The sequence below is a fragment of the Bombina bombina genome, chromosome 1, assembly GCF_027579735.1.
Source record: "Bombina bombina isolate aBomBom1 chromosome 1, aBomBom1.pri, whole genome shotgun sequence".
In the NCBI taxonomy this organism is placed as follows: domain Eukaryota; kingdom Metazoa; phylum Chordata; class Amphibia; order Anura; family Bombinatoridae; genus Bombina; species Bombina bombina.
In genome coordinates this window covers 370,712,782-370,730,421 of record NC_069499.1, presented here as the reverse complement: position 1 = coordinate 370,730,421, position 17,640 = coordinate 370,712,782, and positions in this window count along the sequence as shown.

The window sequence follows — 17,640 nt, the reverse complement described above, 5'->3', positions numbered from 1 at the left end:
GTTTAAATTTTTTTTTAATTATAATCTACAGGTGGAGCTCCCACTGTTTAATGTCCACTAGATGGCAGTATGCCGTAGAGAAGGTGATATGCATATGACATTAAGGAGTTAATCTGTTAATAACAGGTGGTATAAATTGAGGTGCTTTACCTTTAATGTACAGCATGAATAAGGGCTATATAGGCCCGAAACGTAGCTGTTGTTTTATTCTCTGATACTTCAATAAAGGATGTTTTCCTAAAAAGAAACAGTGCTGGGAGTATTCTATTACTCTGTATATACCATCGGGGACTGCAGGACCCTTTTTCTCCCGTGCACTTCATATAGTTGGATTGGATTTGGCAATATTGTGCTGTACCTATACTCATTTGTGGTTTTATATATATATATATATATATATATGCTTACCAGAAGTCCCACTTTTACTGGGATTGTCCCGGTTTGGAGGCGCTGTCCCAGTGTCCCACCCAGTTGTTCATTCTGTCCCAGTAGGGTTGCCACCTCCAGGTTTCAAATCATGTGTCCGGGTCTCAGACCACCTGAAACCCAGACACATTATTCAAAATGACTGGACTGTGGCTCTCCAGCATAGTTAGATGCTGGTACTTTGTTACATACAGCCCTGCTTAGCTTAACATTTGTGTCCTTCAAAGTTTACATTTAGTAATACAGGCTGAGTGAGCAGCATAGGTTTTTTTAATTTTGTAGTACTACTTGGTTTATTTTTCTAAGAATGTAACACCCCCCCCGACCCCTGGTGTAATTGCCGGTAATACACCTTTAGGGGAATCATATGGGTATGACTAGAAAGTACAGACAGGCAGGATTTTTGTCCTGGATCTTGCTTTACTTCATGCAGGATAGCATTTTGGCTATAATCTTCCTGCATTATGGTATAGAGTAGCCTCTTAAACAGCTTTAGCAGGTACGTGTTTCTTTTTTACTTTCATTCAATGTTGTATTTATGCCTTATCAGTATTTGGCTTTGTTCCTTAATTAGACACATAAAACACAAATTACACTGCAGATATTAAATTGTGAAATTGATAAAGTGATAATTATGCTTGATGTTTGGCATTATTTAGAATCTGAAATTTAGAATAATGATTTATTTGCCATGACAACGTAATGGTGCCTTTTTCACTAGGGGGTGGTGTTATGGTCTATTTAAACTGTGTGATTCACTTGTTTAACTGAGGAAGGGTAGAGTATCCACAAATATTACACACATAAAAGCTACTACTTTAAAAGGGCCGGTAATTGCCACGCCCCCTTGACCACGCTCCTGACCACACCCCCACTGGCACCGCACCAGGTGGTCCCAGTTTCACCTCTAAAAATTATGGTAAGCCTATATATATATATAAATATATATATATATATATAAAAGTCCATATAATGAAGGGCACTCTCAGGTTTTTTATAGAAGCCAATAAGTATTAATTTTTTGATTCAAAAGAACATGGTTGACGTTTCGGCCCTCAGTTGGGCCTTCATCAGGACATTTACAGTCTGAAAAATAAACAAAAAACAAAAAACGAATATATTATATGCTAATGTGGAAAAAACAACAAGATCACCCATCACTAATCTATTTATAAAATATACAAAAAATAATAAAAGCATAATCTGGAGGATTCCACAATATACCGCAAAGAGACAGGCCATAGACAACCAACAAAGATGGTTATAAGAGTCATGAATGCAATACCCAGCACCTAAATATCAGGGCTGACCAATCCAAACCAAAGAAAATCAACAACCTAATTATTAATGATGTACAAGTCATCATAAATACCATAGTTAAACGATAGCTAGGCACAAACAATTCGAACTACAAGCCACCATTATGTTTAAAGCCAACCAAAAGAGTTAACAAACACAACACTTTCTGCTAATATGTAAATCCACAGAACTCATGGCAAAGCACTTAGATGGCATAACAAGAAATGATTGAGCATGTAACATATATGTTCAAAGATCACCAAAGATCATAGTAAAACCATGGATATCTGCAAATCAGAGGCCTAGATTTAGAGTTTGGCGGTAGCCGTGAAAACCAGCGTTAGAGGCTCCTAACGCTGGTTTTAGGCTACCGCCGGTATTTGGAGTCACTCAAAATAGGGTCTAACGCTCACTTTTCAGCCGCGACTTTTCCATACCGCAGATCCCCTTACGTCAATTGCCTATCCTATCTTTTCAATGGGATTTTTCTAACTCCGGTATTTAGAGTCGTGTCTGAAGTGAGCGTTAGACATCTAACGACAAAACTCCAGCCGCAGGAAAAAAGTCAGTAGTTAAGAGCTTTCTGGGCTAACGCCGGTTTATAAAGCTCTTAACTACTGTACTCTAAAGCAGTGTTTTTCAACCAGTGTGCCGTGGCACACTAGTGTGCCGTGAGAGATCCTCAGGTGTGCCACGGCAGACTGACAACAGTGTGACATATTTTTTAAACTTTGCTTGTTTTTTACTCCCAGTGCAGGGGTAGTTTGTAGGAGGCATGGCATAACAGCACAATACATACAGTATGTGTGTGTTTGTGTGTATGTGTATATATATATATATATATATATATATATATGCTGTATTAGGCTACAATGTGTGATTTTTTTTAAATTTTGGGATGGTGGTGTGCCACAGGATTTGTTAATGTAAAAAAGTGTGCCACGGCAAAAAAAAGGTTAAAAATCACTGCTCTAAAGTACACTAACACCCATAAACTACCTATGTACCCCTAAACCGAGGTCCCCCCACATCGCCGACACTCGAAAAAATTTTTTAACCCCTAATCTGCCGACCGCCACCTACGTTATACTTATGTACCCCTAATCTGCTGCCCCTAACACCGCCGACACCTATATTATATTTATTAACCCCTAATCTGCCCCCCTCAACGTCGCCTCCACCTGCCTACACTTATTAACCCCTAATCTGCCGAACGGACCTGAGCGCTACTATAATAAAGTTATTAACCCCTAATCCGCCTCACTAACCCTATCATAAATAGTATTAACCCCTAATCTGCCCTCCCTAACATCGCCGACACCTAACTTCAATTATTAACCCCTAATCTGCCGACCGAATCTCGCCGCTATTCTAATAAATGTATTAACCCCTAAAGCTAAGTCTAACCCTAATACTAACACCCCCCTAAGTTAAATATAATTTAAATCTAACGAAATTAATTAACTCTTATTAAATAAATTATTCCTATTTAAAGCTAAATACTTACCTGTAAAATAAACCCTAATATAGCTACAATATAAATTATAATTATATTATAGCTATTTTAGGATTTATATTTATTTTACAGGTAACTTTGTATTTATTTTAACCAGGTACAATAGCTATTAAATAGTTAAGAACTATTTAATAGCTAAAATAGTTAAAATAATTACAAATTTACCTGTAAAAGAAATCCTAACCTAAGTTACAAATAAACCTAACACTACACTATCAATAAATAAATTAAATAAAATACCTACAATTACCTACAATTAACCTAACACTACACTATCAATAAATTAATTAAATACAATTGCTACAAATAAATACAATTAAATAAACTAGCTAAAGTACAAAAAATAAAAAAGAACTAAGTTACAAAAAATAAAAAAATATTTACAAACATAAGAAAAATATTACAACAATTTTAAACTAATTACACCTACTCTAAGCCCCCTAATAAAATAACAAAGCCCCCAAAATAAAAAAATGCCCTACCCTATTCGAAATTACTAAAGTTCAAAGCTCTTTTACCTTACCAGCCCTGAACAGGGCCCTTTGCGGGGCATGCCCCAAGAAATACAGCTCTTTTGCCTGTAAAAAAAAACATACAATACCCAAGCCCCCCAACATTACAACCCACCACCCACATACCCCTAATCTAACCCAAACCCCCCTTAAATAAACCTAACACTAAGCCCCTGAAGATCATCCTACCTTGTCTTCACCATACCAGGTTCACCGATCGGTCCAGAAGAGCTCCTCCGATGTCCTGATCCAAGCCCAAGCGGGGGGCTGAAGAGGTCCATGATCCGGCTGAAGTCTTCATCCAAGCGGGGCAGAAGAGGTCTTCCATCCGATTGAAGTCTTCATCCAAGCGGCATCCATCCGGAGCGAAGCGGCAGCATCCTGAAGACCTCCACCGCGGAACATCCATCCTGGCCGACGACTGAACGACGAATGACGGTTCCTATAAATGACGTCATCCAAGATGGCGTCCCTCGAATTCCGATTGGCTGATAGGATTCTATCAGCCAATCGGAATTAAGGTAGGAATATTCTGATTGGCTGATGGAATCAGCCAATCAGAATCAAGTTCAATCCGATTGGCTGATCCAATCAGCCAATCAGATTGAGCTTGCATTCTATTGGCTGATCGGAACAGCCAATAGAATGCGAGCTCAATCCGATTGGCTGATCGGATCAGCCAATCGGATTGAACAGATTAGGGGTTAATAAATATAATATAGGGGTCGGCGATGTTAGGGCAGCAGATTAGGGGTACATAGGGATAATGTAAGTAGCGGCGGTTTACGGAGCGGAAGATTAGGGGTTAATAATAATATGCAGGGGTCAGCGATAGCGGGGGCGGCAGAATAGGGGTTAATAAGTGTAAGGTTAGGGGTGTTTAGACTCGGGGTACATGTTAGAGTGTTAAGTGCAGACGTAGGAAGGGTTACCGCATAGCAAACAATGGGGCTGCGTTAAGAGCTGAACGCGGCTTTTTTGCAGGTGTTAGTTTTTTTTTCAGCTCAAACAGCCCCATTGTTTCCTATGGGGGAATCGTGCACGAGCACGTTTTTGAGGCTGGCCGCGTCCGTAAGCAACTCTGGTATCGAGAGTTGAAGCTGCGTTAAAAATGCTCTACGCTCCTTTTTTGGAGCCTAACGCAGCCTTTATGTGGACTCTCAATACCAGAGTTATTTTTATGGTGCGGCCAGAAAAAAGCCGGCGTTAGTTTTTCAGGTCGTTACCGACAAAACTCCAAATCTAGCGGTATATAAGGAGATATGCAGTAATTATCACTCAATGTCCACATATCATTAACGGGCAGAATATGTTATCAACCGTGGCCAATTCATACGTAACAACATCGCAGACCCTAAATGTATATCAATTGCAAACAAAAATAGTGTGTCTAAAGAACCAATATAGGTATATAAGCCTTAGAGTTACAGAATAGCTATCATAGCAGTTGAAATATAGCTGTCAATGTATGCATTGCACTGTAGCGGATCATCACAGCGTGGGTGGTCCGACGCAAAACACAACCGTCAAATATATTAAAAACAGCTAGTGCACATAAAGACAATATTGCGAGTAAACTTAAAACGAACAATTCCCAGCATGTGAATAAGAATATGACACTGTTGTATAGAACTGAGCAGTATGGCTACCGATATGAAAATACCGACAAGAACAACCATAGGGTAGAATACAGCAAAAGACCCACCTACTAGGGCAGAACAATAATGCAACTTATAAGAATACAGGGAGTGCAGAATTATTAGGCAAGTTGTATTTTTGAGGATTAATTTTATTATTGAACAACAACCATGTTCTCAATGAACCCAAAAAACTCATTAATATCAAAGCTGAATAGTTTTGGAAGTAGTTTTTAGTTTGTTTTTAGTTATAGCTATTTTAGGGGGATATCTGTGTGTGCAGGTGACTATTACTGTGCATAATTATTAGGCAACTTAACAAAAAACAAATATATACCCATTTCAATTATTTATTTTTACCAGTGAAACCAATATAACATCTCAACATTCACAAATATACATTTCTGACATTCAAAAACAAAACAAAAACAAATCAGTGACCAATATAGCCACCTTTCTTTGCAAGGACACTCAAAAGCCTGCCATCCATGGATTCTGTCAGTGTTTTGATCTGTTCACCATCAACATTGCGTGCAGCAGCAACCACAGCCTCCCAGACACTGTTCAGAGAGGTGTAATGTTTTCCCTCCTTGTAAATCTCACATTTGATGATGGACCACAGGTTCTCAATGGGGTTCAGATCAGGTGAACAAGGAGGCCATGTCATTAGATTTTCTTCTTTTATACCCTTTCTTGCCAGCCACGCTGTGGAGTACTTGGACGCGTGTGATGGAGCATTGTCCTGCATGAAAATCATGTTTTTCTTGAAGGATGCAGACTTCTTCCTGTACCACTGCTTGAAGAAGGTGTCTTCCAGAAACTGGCAGTAGGACTGGGAGTTGAGCTTGACTCCATCCTCAACCTGAAAAGGCCCCACAAGCTCATTTTTGATGATACCAGCCCAAACCAGTACTCCACCTCCACCTTGCTGGCGTCTGAGTCGGACTGGAGCTCTCTGCCCTTTACCAATCCAGCCACGGGCCCATCCATCTGGCCCATCAAGACTCACTCTCATTTCATCAGTCCATAAAACCTTAGAAAAATCAGTCTTGAGATATTTCTTGGCCCAGTCTTGACGTTTCAGCTTGTGTGTCTTGTTCAGTGGTGGTCGTCTTTCAGCCTTTCTTACCTTGGCCATGTCTCTGAGTATTGCACACCTTGTGCTTTTGGGCACTCCAGTGATGTTGCAGCTCTGAAATATGGCCAAACTGGTGGCAAGTGGCATCTTGGCAGCTGCACGCTTGACTTTTCTCAGTTCATGGGCAGTTATTTTGCGCCTTGGTTTTTCCACACGCTTCTTGCGACCCTGTTGACTATTTTGAATGAAACGCTTGATTGTTCGATGATCACGCTTCAGAAGCTTTGCAATTTTAAGAGTGCTGCATCCCTCTGCAAGATATTTCACTATTTTTTACTTTTCTGAGCCTGTCAAGTCCTTCTTTTGACCCATTTTGCCAAAGGAAAGGAAGTTGCCTAATAATTATGCACACCTGATATAGGGTGTTGATGTCATTAGACCACACCCCTTCTCATTACATAGATGCACATCACCTAATATGCTTAATTGGTAGTAGGCTTTCGAGCCTATACAGCTTGGAGTAAGACAACATGTATAAAGAGGATGATGTGGTCAAAATACTCATTTGCCTAATAATTCTGCACTCCCTGTATACCCTTACTAAGGAAAGAGTATACAATTTCTGTCTCTACGGTTAGTGGAGATCCTTTGGGTTCCGGATACATTCAGTTTGCTACTAAACCTTTACTTCTCACTGTTGGAATACTTCATTCCGAGACAATATGTTTTGATGTCATTCCTACTCCTCAATTTCCCATTATCTTGGGACTTCCCTGGCTCCAAGTACATAATCCTACTTTTTCTTGGACTTTTGGCGAACTCACCTCCTGGGGATCTACATGCCAGACTAAATGTCTTCAAAAGATCACTAAGTTACCACTCACTATTGCTCTCACAATCGAAACTCCGGACTCTCTACCTATGCCTTATCATGACTTTGTGGATGTTTTCTCCAAAAAGGAAGCTGAACGTCTTCCTCCTCACCGTCCTTTTGATTGCCCCATTGATCTCCTTCCTGGGGCTACCTATCCTCGAGGCAAGACATATCCACTTTCTAAACCTGAAAACATGGCTTTGGAAGAATATATTAAAGACAATCTGGCTAGAGGATTTATCCGACCCTCCTCTTCCCCAGTAGGGGCTGGTTTCTTTTTTGTAGGAAAGAAGGATGGCGGATTACGACCCTGTATTGATTACAGAGGACTAAATCAGATTACCATCAAGAACAGTTATCCTCTACCCCTTATTCCTGAACTTTTTACTTATCTTCAGGGAGCCACCATATTTACTAAACTAGATCTACGTGGTGCATACAATCTTATCCGTATACGCAAAGGAGATGAATGGAAGACTGCTTTTAACACTCGATTTGGGCATTACGAATATCTGGTCATGCCTTTTGGGCTATGCAATGCTCCGGCGGTTTTTCAACATTTTGTAAACGAGATTTTTCATGATTTTTTGAATATCTTTGTCATCATATACCTTGACGATATCTTGATTTTTTCTCAAAACCACCAAGATCATGTGCACCACGTCAGGAAAGTACTTCAACGTTTAAGAGATTACCATCTGTTTGCTAAGCTGGAGAAATGTTCTTTCCATCAAAAATCCATACCCTTTCTGGGTTATGTAATATCGGCATCTGGATTTGAAATTGATCCTACTAAACTTTCTGCCATTTTGGATCGGCCTAGACCTGATTCTCTGAAGGCTTTGCAACGTTTTCTGGGCTTCGCCAACTATTACAGGAAGTTCATCAAGGATTTTGCTACTATTACTTCTCCCCTTACTTCTCTCACTAGAAAGGGGCAAAATTGTAAAAAATGGCCTCCTGAGGCTATTGAGGCTTTTGAGTCACTCAAAGAAGCTTTTTCCTCTGCACCTATTCTCCGTCACCCAAATCCAGATTTTCAGTTCATCCTGGAAGTTGATGCTTCCTCTGTTGCTGCTGGAGCTGTTCTTTCTCAACGAATACCGGATACTGGAAAGATTCATCCTGTTGGATTCTTCTCTAAAAAATTCACTCCTTCTGAATTTAACTATGACGTAGGCAATAAAGAGTTGCTTGCCATTAAAATGGCCTTGGACGAATGGAGGCATTGGCTGGAGGGTACTTCTTTGCCGTTTTCCATACTCACTGATCATAAAAACCTTCTTTATCTCCAAACGGCCAAACGATTGAATTCCAGGCAAGCACGCTGGTCTTTATTCTTCTCCCGGTTTCACTATAATTTGTCTTATATACCTGGTTCAAAAAATATTAAAGCAAACGCCCTTTCCAGACAATTTCAAGATACCCCAATTCCTGAGTCTGGTACCATTCTCCAACCTCATGAAGTCATAGCCCAGCTAACAACTTCCTGGTTACAAGATTTACAGTCTGCTCAAAGGAATCTTCCTTTGTCCTGTAAACCTCCTGATGGTTTACTCTTTGTTCCTGAACGCCTCCGTTCCAAGATTCTATTTTGGGCTCATGATAGTCCCCTTTCTGGACATCCTGGCATCAGTAACACCGCTCGAAATCTCAAACAACATGTCTGGTGGCCCACTCTCTCTCAAGATGTCAAAGATTACGTCTCAGTATGCACACAATGTGCCATAAACAAGACTCCTCGTCAACTTCCTTCAGGGTTGCTTCAACCGTTGCCCATACCTCATCAGCCTTGGACTCATGTATCCATGGACTTTATTACCGACCTTCCTTTGTCAGCTGGAAACAACACTATTTGGGTGGTGGTCGACAGGTTCACTAAGACTGCTCATTTTGTTCCTTTACCAGGATTACCGTCTGCCGAAAGACTTTCTGAACTTTTTATTTTGCATATTGTAAGAATCCATGGATTTCCTCTGGATATTGTTTCAGATAGAGGGGTACAGTTTGTTTCCCGATTTTGGAGATCACTTTGTAAACACTTTGGAACTAAAATATCTCTGTCTACTTCACATCATCCACAATCTAACGGCTAGACTGAAAGGGTAAACCAGTGTCTTGAAACATATCTTAGACATTATGTGGATCATTTTCACTCTAACTGGACTTCTTACCTTCCATTAGCTGAATTGGCTCATAACGCCCGGTATAATTCCTCCCTTCAGACCTCTCCTTTTCATGCGGCCTACGGATATCAGCCCAGAATATTTCCTTTGCATACTTCTTCCACAGAAAATCCTGCTTCTGATCTTTCTGCCCGAAGATTAACTCGACATTGGCGGAGAATACATTGTATCCTTTCTGTAGCTTCTAAACGTTACAAGTTCTTTTCAGATCTTCGACGGAAGAAGGCTCCCAAGTATCGTCCTGGTGATAAAGTTTGGATTTCTTCTCGTTTTCTTCGCCTGAAACAACCTTCTACCAAACTGGGACCACGATACTTGGGTCCTTTTCGAATACTGGGTCAAGTGTGTTCCACTGCTTACCGGGTGGCTTTACCCAAGACTCTCAAAGTCCATCCGGTATTCCACGTTTCTCTTCTAAAACCTATGCTGTCTAACAGGTATTCTAAACCTCTTTCCATGCCTCCACCTCTTTTTGTCCATGGACACCCTGAGTTTGAGATCAGCCATATTCTGGATTCCAAACTCCGTGGCAAGAAATTGTATTATCTCATTCATTGGAAAGGTTATCCAGTCACGGAACGATCCTGGGAGTCGGCTAATCAAGTAAATGCTCCTACTTTAATAAAGGCCTTCCACAAGTCTCATCCTGCTAGGCCTGGTCCTGTCCCCCGGAGGGGTCCTTGAGGAGGGGGGTGCTGTCATGATTTTTCCGTTCATCGCCGTGTCACTGCGGCTCCCGGATCTTCTCAGTGTGAATGACGTCACGTTGCTTAGCAACGTGACACATCCTCTGACACACCCCTCTGATGACGTCGCCGCTCCTGCCTTTAAACCACGGCGGGAGATCTTACTCGGGGCCCGTTTGTTTGATTACTCTGGCATTTGTGAGTACTTTACATGAATCTGTTTCTATACTTGTGTACCGACTTTTGCCTGCCTGACCTAGCTTATGCCTTATTCCTGCTACTGATGTCTGGATACTGACTACTGCCTGCCTGACCTAGCTTATGCCTTATTCCTCAATCTAACTTTTGGATATTATTTCCTTTGCCTGTCTGAATCATCTTCAGTCTAATGCACTGTTACTGCCTTGTCTAAAGTAAGCTTATTTTTTGTTTTTTGCTACCTGATCAAAGGGACATTTTCTTTTACAAGCTGCAAAAGAGAACTTTGTCTTTTTGTTTGTTACAAGCCTGCTTAAAGGGACATTTACTTTCACAAACTGCAAAAGAGAACTTTGTCTTTTTGTTTGTTACAAGTCTGCTTAAAGGGACATTTACTTTTACAAGCTGCAAATAAGAGCATTATCTTTATATGTTACAAACCTGCTTAAAGGGACGTTTTCACTTTTGTGGCTTTCCAGCGTATAAGAATAATTATTATTTTTTGTAACCTATCTTGTTTGTTTCCTGAGTGGGTCACGTCCTGGTTATTTCTCAGTGTGCTAGCGTGTGTTTTACTTTTCACGCTAGCAGTTGGGTTGCACCCCGGACTGATTCCTAAACGGCTGACAAATAATTGCTCTCTGACACTCAATGAAAACAAGTAAGGTCATATGAAGTCCTCAAAACTCTGATCACACAGTCTTCATATGAAGAGCTCCAGAACATACTTTTACAAATATATATAAATGTTCCTTACATCTGGGAACCCTTAGTACTAAAAAGCTTTTAAGTGATATGTTCACATTAGCAGTCTAGGTCTACATTCTGCCTAGGATGCAGAACTGGTGCAGAGCAGAGATAATGTACCAATATCTGATTGGATACGTAGTTTTAACTGTAAGAATCCAGATAGCATGTGTAAGGGGGAAACAGTAAAATAGTTTATGGATTTAGGGTAAAGAATCAGATATGCATGCCATCTAAAACAAATAACAAAGTGTAACATTACATAGGTAAGTAAACTGTCTCCTATATCTGCTATATCTGACTTATATGTCTTCACCAATGATATAACATGTTAAAGGATATTTCAATATGCACAATGACTATTTATAATGTCAAGCCTATTAACATAGATAATATACAAACAGTAATAATAGAAATAGGTATCCCTGTATGAGGCATTATGTCAGATACGTTCACAAAACATAATATAAGATTAATATAAGATTAATCATTCAAAGATAATAAATGCAGCCATACTTAAAAAATTATGAAAATATCAGCTGTCCATAAAAAGCATAGCCACTTTTAAGATATATAGCATATGGAAACATAAAACAAAACAGCAGGGAGTTTGCATAATGGTCACATTCATAAGGCATCAAGTCTAGCTTAAACTACATAAATGGGAGTCCAAGATGCCAAACTTCCCCTGTTTATCCCACTCTAATGCGATTGTACCTATTGTGTTCCAAACTCGAAGTCGCAGAGCTGGTTGTCAGTTGCACAATATTAAGGCTGTTTCTATGTAATCTCCAGTATAAAAGGAAGGCTGGCTTAGCTTCATCTCTCTCTTTGTAGCAGCCTGATATATCTGGGAGTTATGTTTGCTGTTTCCTACGGAACCCCTTGTCTCCAAAAGTGAGTTGCATCAATGATCCTGCCCAGCAATACAAGAGAGGTGTGCACCAAACTCCACTCTATCATTCCCAGGCACCATATTTACAGGTGCTGCTGGTGCTTTGGAGTACTCAGATTTTAAATTAGCATTTTTTTTTCAGTAGCCTTATTTGGTTCCCTTTCTTGAGTGGGAAAAGTAGCTTGCAGCTGTGCCGTCTCTGAAGCTCTGTTACCATATACACTGTCTGGAGTAAACTGCTCACAGATAATCTCATAGAGTTTACAAAAGTGTTTGTAAAAAGTGCCTCCACATAGCTGTCATATTACAATCAAGAAGTTTGAAGTAGAGGTTGTAGCTTAAAGTGGCTATTTTACCCAGGTATACGGGGGGGGGGGGTAGTCAAAAGCCAAAGGCACACTTGCAGGTATTGCCATTCCGGTACTTAAAGCTGGAAGGATAGCTGTCAAATTAGGTCACAATGAGCAGCAAACGTAGCTCTGTCAGGATCCGTATAAATTAAGGTTGGATGGTGTAACTATCTGCTGATATACAGTGGATTAACTAGTTTGTCATCACAGCTTCAAAGTGAGTCAGCCATCTCGGCTGCCACCCGGAAGCATCCTCGACTAGCTAGATTTTATGGAGGATCCATCTATGACTCATATATGCACAGGAATGTATCTTGACAACATTGGTTTATGTTGAATAGCAAATATATTATCTATGAAGCAGCCTGTAGCTCCTGAGTCAAGTATTGCTGCTACAAGTATAAGTTGCTGATTCCATTGGAGAGAAATAGAGATTTTAAAATGACATGAATTCCCTGAAATTGATGTTGAAAGGAAAGGTGATGGATGGAGCTGAGATTGACCAGGAGAGTAACAATTTCTTAAAGGACAAGAATGAATCAAGGGATTGGCATCACCACAAAACATATAAATATTCAACAATCTCCTTTTAGCCTGTTACTCAGCAGAAAGAGGTCCCCTGGCCATACCAATCTGGTCTTACCAATGAGAACATGGGGCCTGTTAGGCAGAAGGTGCTTCAACACATACATGTAGATAACATCTCTCTAGTCTGCGCTCTCACATCCGTCAATCGATCAGTATGACTAGCAAAGCAAAAGCTTCTAGAGAAGTAGGAGTCTCAATCCAAGCCAATTCATATTTAATTGCTTCAGATAAATCAAGGTCAAAGTGACTCAGAAGAGTTGTTTCATTCTAGCCACATAAGAAGATAAGCGTCTAAACTCTGAAATGTAAACGTCTACACGACGGTTCCTTTGCTGTAGAGAACATTAGATTAATATCAGATGTAAAGGCTAATAAGGGATCTTCATATATTTCATCCATGGATCCAAAAAAGGAATCCAAAGAAAGGAGACATGGATCTTTAGTCTCCAATAGTTGATGTACAAACTTATAGAAAGTCAGTGGCATAGGCCTGTGGTTTAAGTGAGAACAATAGCAGACAGGATGTCTTAAAACTTTTATACCTAGCACGGTCACCAGAGAAACAAGCCGGGAAAAGTAATTGTAGTTCAGGTGTAAAAGCAGTGGAAGCAGAAGAAGTTCCAGCTGCAGGTATGCTCTTCTCCAGTAATGTGGGTTGTAGCTGAGACACGAGTTTTCAGCAGTAAAAGGCCTCCCCGAACCAGTTGGCTAAGCTGTAACATATGTTGTGCTAGCTCCTCTTATTGGAATGGTTCACCCTTCCTATTACTGTTCACTAGTTGGCGTCAGCAGTGACAAAAAAGGACAATGCACCATAGTCAGGAAGAGAGGTGAGTAAAATGGCTGCCAGCAGCACATGGCAAACACAACAGGGAGAAAACCCTGACAGTACCCTCCCCTCAATGACCCCTCCCCCGCAGGAGAACAAAAGGCTTATTGGGGAAACGGGCATGGAAGGCACGGAGGGGGGCGGGAGAATGAACATCAGAGGAGGGAACTCAAGAATGATCCTCCGGACCATAGCCCCTCCAGTGAACCAAATACTGTACACGGCCCCTGGACATACGAGAGTCAATAATGCTGCTGACCTCATACTTCTCATGGTTGTCAACAAAGATAGGATGGGGACAAGGCAACACAGTGGTATACACAATGGTTTCAAGAGGGAGACATTAAAAACATTGGAGATGCGCATAGCAGGAGGAAGGTCAAGAGCGTAGGCCATAGGATTAACCCGTCAGAGTATTCGAAAAGGACCAACATAACAGAGAGCCAATTTATTGGAAGGCACATGAAGGTTCAAGTTGCGGGAGGACAGCCAAACTCTCTCACTAACCTGGTAGGAAGGTGCGGGCAGACGCCTACGATCTGCTTGGAACTTTTGGCGCTGCATAGAACGATGAAGGCAATCCTGAATCTGCACCCACGTGGAACGGAGTTGCTGGAGATGCTCCTCGAAAGCCGGAATACCCTGAGACATGAATGAATCGGGCAACAAGGATGGTTGAAACCCATAATTCGCCATGAACGGGGATAACTTGGAGGAAGCATTAATAGCACTATTATGAGCAAACTCTGCCCAAGGTAACAGTTCAGACCAATTATTGTGGTGAACTGAGACATAGCAATGGAGGAACGGTTCCAGAGCTTGATTAGACCGTTCCACAGCCCCAATGGATTGAGGGTGATATGCAGAGGAGAAGAAAAGCTGGATCCCCATTTGAGCACAAAAGGAACGCCAAAATCTGGAGACAAACTGGCTACCCCGGTCCGACACTATCTCCTTGGGTAACCCATGTAAACGGAAGACCTCCCGGGCAAAAATTGAAGCAAGCTCCTAAATGGTAGGCAGCTTCATCAAGGGAATGCAATGTGACATTTTAGAAAAACGGTCAACCACCATAAGGATAACAGTATTGCCATTGGAAACAGGGAGCTCCACAATGAAGTCCATGGAAAGATGTGTCCAAGGATGCTCACCATTATCAATAGGTTGAAGAAGACCCACAGGAAGATGTCGAGGAGTCTTATTCTGTGCACAAACTGAGCAGGAGGCAGCATACGCAGAAACATCAGAACGAAGAGCTGGCCTCCAGAATTGTCGAGTGACAGACCAAATCATTTGGTTCTTGCCTGGGTGACCTGCAGCTTTAGGATAGTGGTAAGTGTCCAAAAGTTTAGTTTGAAGATTCTCAGGAACAAAACACTTACCACTAGGTTTCTCAGGAGGTGCATTGGTTTGTGCAGCCAGGATCTCCTCCCCCCAAGGGAGAAGTCAAATTAGTGCCAAAATATGGTCAGGAGGTATAACAGGAGTAGGTACAGACTTCTCCTTGGACAGAGGTGAAAATTGTCAAGAGAGGGCATCAGCCCTAACATTCTTACTACCAGGCAGGTAGGAGACCACATAATTAAACCGAGACAAAAATAGCGCCCATCTGGCTGGGTGACAAACGTTTTGCTTTAGATACATAAGTTAAATTCTTGTGATCAGTAAGAATGAGCACTGGAACGCTAGTACCCTCGAGAAGATGCCTCCATTCCTTAACTGCCAAAATTATGGCCAGTAATTCCCTGTCCCCAATTTCATAATTGCACTCCGCTGGAGACAATTTCTTAGAGAAGAAACCACACGGATGCAAGGAACCGTCAGGCATAGGACATTGAGACAAGAGGGCACCAACTCCAGTCTCAGATGCATCAACCTCAAGAACAAAAGGCAGGACAGGGTTAGGATGAGCCAGAACTGGAGCGGCAGCAAAGGCATTCTTAAGACTATCAAAGGCCTTAATGGCAGTAGGTGAACAATGGAGTGGATCATTCTCTTTACGGGTCATGTCTGTGATAGGTTTGACCAAGGAAGAAATCTATAGTAATTGGCTAACCCCAAAAAACGTTGAATAGACCAAAGACCAACTGGGCGAGGCCACTGCAGAACTGCAGATAACTTGTCAAGATCCATGGAGAACCCTGCAACGGAGATAACATAACCTAGGAAGGTTACTCGAGTCTGATGGAACATTTCTTGAGTTTACAAAACAGGCCATTGTCGCGTAGTCTCTGAAAAACCCATGTAACATCAGAACGATGAGCCTCAAGTGTGGGTGAGTGTATGAGGATGTCGTCTAAGTACACCACAACACACTGTTGCAACATATCTTAAAGGACATCATTAATAAATTCCTGAAAAATAGCAGGAGCATTACATAGGCCAAAGGGCATTACAAGATACTCATAATGCCCGCTTCTGGTGTTAAATGCTGTTTTCCATTTGTGGCCCTCCTTAATCCTAACGAGATTGTATGCTCCTCTCAAATCAAGTTTAGTAAAGATCGTAGCTCCCTTGAGGCGGTCAAAGAGTTCCGTAATAAGTGGAATAGGGTAAGCATTCTTAAGGGTAAGATGATTAAGACCCCTATAATCGATACATGGTCTTAATTCGCCACCCTTTTTCTTCACAATGAAGAAGTCAGCCCCTGCAGGACAGCAGGATTTGCAGATGATCCCCCGCGACAGAGCATCGGCAACATACTCCTCCATAGCACAATTCTCTGCAACAGACAGAGGGTACACCCGGCCCCGAGGAGGAATGGCTCCGGGTTGCAGGTCTATGGCACAATCGTAAGACCGGTGAGGAGGCAACGTACCAGCACGCACCTTGTCAAACATGTCTAGGAACTCTCGGTATTCATCTGGCAATTGAGATACTGAAGAAGTGATCAAGACTTTAACTGGTTTCCGAAGACAAGTGGAAATACATTTTTGGGACCACAACAAAATTTTGGACATGCGCCACTCGAGACTGGGATTGTGCTTTTGGAGCCAGGGATAACCCAGAACAACCAGAAAATGCGGAGAGTTTATCACCTGGAACTGGAGGGTTTCAAAATGGAGAGCCCCAACAGCCATGGACAACGGAGCAGTTTCGTGAATAACGAGTGCAGCCTGAAGGGGCCTGCCATCAATGGCCTCAATAGCAAGCAGAACAGACCGAGGCAAAACAGGAATGGAGTGCTTTGATACAAAAGCACTGTCAATGAAATAGCCCGCAGCACCGGAGTCAACAAGAGCCTGAGTGACTATGGAGGAGTCCACCCAGGAAAGGACAACCGTGACCAAAGGTTTCTCCTTAAGCGGTTCCGGGGATGAGGATAAACCACCCAAGGTCTGCCCCTGACAGGACCTTAGGTGTCAGCGTTTCCCGGCCGTGTAGGACAAGACTTCAAAAGGTGGCCCTGTATCCCACAATAGAGGCAGAGCCCCTCCCTCCTCCTAAAGTTCCTCTCCACCACGGAGAGACGCGTGAATCCCAGCTGCATCGGATCAGCAGTACCTGGTGACTCGTGACTAGGAGGCATGGTAGGAGAGGAAGGCATGGGTGGGAACAAACATGTAGGAGACAATGGACATGAGACTTCCGCAAGCGCTCCTTGAAAGAGGGCCTCTCTCTGAGTCCGATGTCAATTAGGATAAAAAAGACACCAATGCCTCGAGATCCTCTGGTAAATTTCTGGCAGCAACTTCGTCTTTAATCACATCAGAGAGCCCTGAAAGAAGGCGGCAACAAGGGCTTCATTGTTCCAAGCTACCTCTGCGGCAATTGTACGGAACTCAATAGCATACTGAGCAACAGATCTTGTACCTTGCT